The sequence below is a fragment of the Ipomoea nil genome, unplaced genomic scaffold, assembly GCF_001879475.1.
Source record: "Ipomoea nil cultivar Tokyo-kokei standard unplaced genomic scaffold, Asagao_1.1 scaffold2144, whole genome shotgun sequence".
Classification (NCBI taxonomy): domain Eukaryota; kingdom Viridiplantae; phylum Streptophyta; class Magnoliopsida; order Solanales; family Convolvulaceae; genus Ipomoea; species Ipomoea nil.
The window spans coordinates 5558073-5563662 of record NW_017618572.1 but is presented as its reverse complement, the minus strand read 5'-3'; the positions used below and the strand labels follow the sequence as shown (position 1 = coordinate 5563662).

At 38.1% G+C, this 5590-nt stretch overlaps 1 non-coding gene across 1 annotated transcript; it reads left to right on the top strand.

Moving 5' to 3' along the window:
• The first annotated feature begins 575 nt into the window (after nt 1–575).
• TRNAI-UAU lies at nt 576–649 on the top strand. The gene has a single exon. It is a non-coding gene; the product is annotated as a tRNA-Ile (tRNA).
• Nucleotides 650–5590: the final 4941 nt, after the last annotated feature.

Sequence of the window (5590 nt, the reverse complement as noted above, 5' to 3'; positions counted from 1 at the left end):
TAATATCATAGGTTTCCTAAAATTCTTAGTGCTCTATTGTTCAAATCCATTTTATCTTATGAGATTGATGTTACCATGCTTCAAGCACTTTTTTTTTCTTCATGGGAGATTGATGCTCCTAGTACTTTTGTTTATCTACATTTTATCCTTGGAGATTGACGCTACAACGCGCCTAACACCTTTGTTTATCTTGAAAAACTGATGTTACAATTTACAACACTTCTAGCACCTTTGCTTATGTTCATTTTATCTTGGGAGACTGGCGCTACAAGCTCATGCACGTACTCTTCAGAGGTAACGAATAAATTTTACGAAAATATGTGTGACACAGCTTAAATTTTATTCTTTTAATTGACTGTTCTGCTTGCTTCTACTGAAATAAATTTCCTACGTCAAGGACAATCCTTATTCGTCAAAGTGGATAAGGCCAGGTCATTGACTTTGAGAAGACTAATGAAAATGATTAAATGGTTCACGGGCAGAAATTATTTGCAGAGTTGTTAAATATATTAGCGAAAATTACTGTTTTATGTAGATGGACTTGTACTTTTAAACATAAATTATATAATATCAATGGTCTTGTAGCTTAGTTGGTTAGAGCGTTGGTCTTATGAGCCAAAGGTCGCGGGTTCGAGCCCCGCTAGGACCATAGAATTTTTTGCTCCCCACGCTTTACGTATAGGGTTTATCTAAATTTCAATTATTTGAATACCTCTCCATTTAGTCATCATAATTTCCACAACAGTTTATTTATAGGGCTTATCTCAATCTCAATTTAGTTTTCATAACGTCTTAAGCCAACTCATGATGTTTTTCAAAAAAAGATGAAAACAAAATTTTATTAAAGAAAATTAAATTATTTTCACTCGAATCAAGTTGTTGACGAATTAAGTTTTATGTATTAAAATTACAAGTCGTTGATATATGAGTTCAAATTGTGAATGAGTCTTTTTAATTTCTTTGTTATCGTCGTTGCTAATTTGCCCTTTTTCCAATGCATATGTATCTCTCATCATATATCTTATCTATACTATTAATAATTTGAGTAATATTGTCAAATAGTGTTGATGAATATATTAGAGACGAACCCGACCAAACCGACCCGAGGACAAGTGGAGGCGACCCGGAGGATGACCCAGGCTGGGGGCGGCCTCAACTTGGGGTGGCCTCGGCTAGAAGCGTCTTCGGCTCAGGGTGCCTCGGCTAGAGGTGTCCTCGGCCTGGGGTGCCCTCGGCTAGAGGCCAGGCGACCTCAGCCTGGGATGCCCTCAGCCTTGTTCTATACACGCGTGGACTCGGTCAACAAGATCCAACCACCCACCCTATTCTCATGGGGGCGGTTAGGAGGAAGCTTAGTATAAAAACACACATTGTTGTCTTGTTATGGCATCTCTTATCTTTCTAATTCACTTGTCCAAAAATTACATCTATTTCTAATCTTCCTAAAAACACTACATTAATACAAGAATTATCTCCGCGACATATATTCATTGTCTTTTCCTACTTTATTATTTATTCTTGGACGTTTTGCACTTTTGGTCCTGTGAGTATTAGGGTATTGACAATTTGAGTACGTGACTTTCAAAACTCCCAATTTAAACCTTTAACTATGCAATTATTGACAGATTTGGTCCCCCGGGCCAAATTGCCGGCCAATTTTGGCCGGAAAAACATAAATTGGTTCAAATTGTTTTTTGACGAGGGTAAAATTGTCATTTCACTCTCTTCTTCTTCATTCTCCCCCTTCTTCTTCGTTCTTCTTCTTCGTTCTTCTTCTTCTTCATCCGGGCAACAATACTGTTTGATAGTGATGGTGAGGAGGAAATTGTTCCATTAAATGAAGAATGTAATGAATTTGTTGAAGCCAACAATATAACCATGTCGGGCAACGATACTGTTGTCAATGCTGATGTGTCTGCATCCAGTGGTGGTCATGAGTTGACCATGCCAATCAAAGTGTGCGTTGAGAGACAATTTTCTTCACCAAAGAGGTTGGATAGGTTGAATTGCCTAAGAACTGAAGAAAGTGAAGAAAATGTAGAGGAAATGAATATTCATTATGGCAAGAAATTAACCAAAACGCTTAGTGGAACAGAGAAGATTGGCCTGAGTTGGCCAGAGACACCACTAGATCTTCTACCTCAGTGTGTTTTAGAAAGACCTAATTCCTTTAAATCTAGGAAATCATTTAAGGCTTCATTGTCTATTGGAGCATATGGTTCTTTCAAATCGACCACTTATGGCCAAAATAGAATGCAATCTGATGTGACTTCACTTGCAAAAGTGGACCTTGAATCTTTAATAAAGCGTATGTTTTTCTGGATGAAGAAGAAGAAGAACGAAGAAGAAGGGGGAGAATGAAGAAGAAGAGAGTGAAATGACAATTTTACCCTCGTCAAAAAACAATTTGAACCAATTTATGTTTTTCCGGCCAAAATTGGCCGGCAATTTGGCCCGGAGGACCAAATCTGTCAATAATTGCATAGTTAAAGGTTTAAATTGGGAGTTTTGAAAGTCACGTACTCAAATTGTCAGTACCCTAATACTCACAGGACCAAAAGTGCAATTTGTTCTTTATTCTTTATTTACCGGGTTTAGTAATTCGGGCTACCCCGGGTAATTAAATCCGTCATTGGTGCTTTCATTAAGAGCTCGACATACAAGCTCGAGCGTGCTCCCGATTCTACTAGCTATGACAAAAACGAGATCACCCTCTCTTGATTCAAACGGTTCCCACAACACTCGTTGCACCCCGAGCGGGAATGGCCTCAACGGGATCGCTAGTTGGGACCAAAACCTTTCTGTGAGGTCGGCGGGAGACCTACGGGGCCGTCTCAACAACAACCACAGTGGTGGGTCGCCTCCTACCGCTCCCCTTCCAGCCCGGGCTTCCAAGAGGGGGTGGTCGCCATCTAACAAGTCACCGCTACATTGACCTGCCTCGTGGTGGGGCTTAAAAGAGGTGTTCGATACCCACATTCAGCCCCGAGGCCTCCCAAGGAACACCAACCTCCACCCCACCGACCATGAGGGAGCTGGGTGGGCCGAGCACTGGGCTACCTCGACCCCTGGGAGCTTGATAAGTACCAAAGATACTTCATTTAATGAGTTATTTAGGAGGCATATTGTGCTATAATTGGAGTCCTTTGAGCCTATTTTATGTATAGAATATCTTACTTTGATAAAAGTTAGGAGCAATGACTAATTGTGATTGCCTTTGTAGGAAATAGCAAAACATTGTCATTTGTAGGGCATTTCGGCGACAATTCGGTAATTGGAACATATCTTGAGGTTCGAGTGTCCAAATGAGGTTATTCAACTGGCTATGGAACGAAAACTTCAAGGGCTACAACTTTGGTGAAGATAAAAATGGCTAATTCCCTACAGAGAGTTCCACGCACAAGTCCAACGTGCGTGGGCCGTGTGTGGACGGGAAGTAGAAAGTCCAACGCGCGTTGGAGATTTTGTTGGACTTTCTGCGTGGGAATTTCAAGACTTTAGCCTATTTAAAGGCTTTTAATGGGACTATTTGGTGGATACTTTTAATCCTTCATTTTCCTCTTTTAGAAATCAGATTTCTTAGCTTAGATTAGGGTTAGATCTTGCTAGATACTCATTGTTGAACAACTCTTAAAGATTGGATCACAATTGGATTGAAGATTGGGTAACCCTACTTTCTTAAGCTTTCAATTCTTTATCCTATTGTGTTATCTTGAATCTCTTTCATTGTGTTCTCAATCTATTAATGATGATGAGTTGCTAGACTTCCCGGATTTGGATTGGATTTGATTTATGATTGTGTATTCATGCTTTGTATAGATTTGATAATGAGATTTGATGTATGGGTTCACCTTGAATGCCTATGTTGTAGAGGTGTGCATTTGGATCTCTCTCCATTGAGAGCTCCAATGGATAGATGAGTGTGAGAGTGGGGGAGTAGCAAGAGATTGCACTTTCCTTAGTCTTGCCCTTGCAACCCCCGGCATACGATCTAAGAGGGCTAGGCCCGGGAGGAGAAGGTAGACCAACCACTAAGTGTTTGCTAGAATGCCTCACCCGACTTAGGAATCGAGAGTTTATGTTCTACGCAACCTAATGATGGTGCCATAGTTCTCCCTTAGGTTAGTTAAGCTTTGCACCATCTCTTGTCCACTTAGAGACCAATGAATGCATTATCACGGATCCTTTCCATCCAAATCCCCATTTTACATATTTACTTGTTTGTTTCCTTTATTTTCCTTCGCTTCTATGCTTGCAAAAATGTGTTCCCACATCATTCTCTTGCACCCAGTTCACTCTTGTTGATGCATAGTGACACGTGATTGTCTTGCACTTTGCTTGCTCCGATTTGCCACCCTTGAGTTTGACACTCGGGGGTTCCATATCCTCGTTTACACTTCCAGACCATCCACCGCTTCCTATAAAAGATAAATAGCTTCATGTATGTACTTGTTCCTCTTGTAATCCTGTACAATTATTATACCACCCTGTTTGATGGTATATTAGAATTAGGAAAATGGGTCATGCTTCCTAGTTGTGTACTCTTTTTGTGTGGTTCGGGTTAATTCTAGCATACATAAATCTTGTAATTATCATGTTAGTATTTGTCACAGTTTGATTTTAAATTAAGGATTTAATCTAATTATTTTTGGCTCACGTTGTTTTGGCTTGGAATGAAAAAATTGACTCTATAAATTGAGTCACATTTCATGCAAATGATTATTTCTGGTAACTGGTGACTAAGTTATTTATTAAAATAACCGTGATAAAAAAAAAGTAAAATTTGTACATAAAGTGAAAATTTTAATGAATAGAAAAAAAAAAAAGTGTTATGATAGTCATGCACTAAAGTGACAAAAAGAAAACTAATATCAAAAGGTTTTTAGGGAATATTAAGATTTTGGTCCCTCAATTGTTTCTCAATTGTTAATGTAATTCCTAGTTCTCAACTTTAACCAATTTGATTCTAAAATTATTTAAAAGTTTGTCAATTAAAACTCTTTCACGGATCAAATTGATGAAATTTAAAAAATGTGAAAATTACCATTTTGGTCCCTGAAAGGATTTAATTGAAGAAATTTTAAACAATTTAAGCATCAAATTAGTTAAAATTAAAAATTAAGAACTATATTAACAATCGGAAAACAAATGAAAGGACCAAATGGTGGTTAACTCAAAGTTCTTATGATAATGGAGGCTGTAGGGGAGAGCAAGATGGAGCCTTTAATAAATTTATTATTAAAATTTATTATACATTATTTAAAAATTATTAAAAATGCCAACTCAGCTGTCACATAAGCAGGTAACCTGTTAAAATTGATGGTAACCTGCTATAAGATGAAATTGCATAAATTTGGAGTGTTCAGTGGCCTAATTGCACTTTTTTCACTCAGTGACCTAATTACATTTTTCAGGTTACGTTAAGTGACCAATTTGGACATTATTCCCATTTAATTCAATGCATCAGCAGTTGGCAGAAAAGAAGAAGCAAGTTGTCAACAAAAAAATTGACTTTTAGGATGATATGTGTAGACCAAATGAAATTCCAAGGACGATTAGATGAGAATTCACCAATTAAGTGCCGATAATT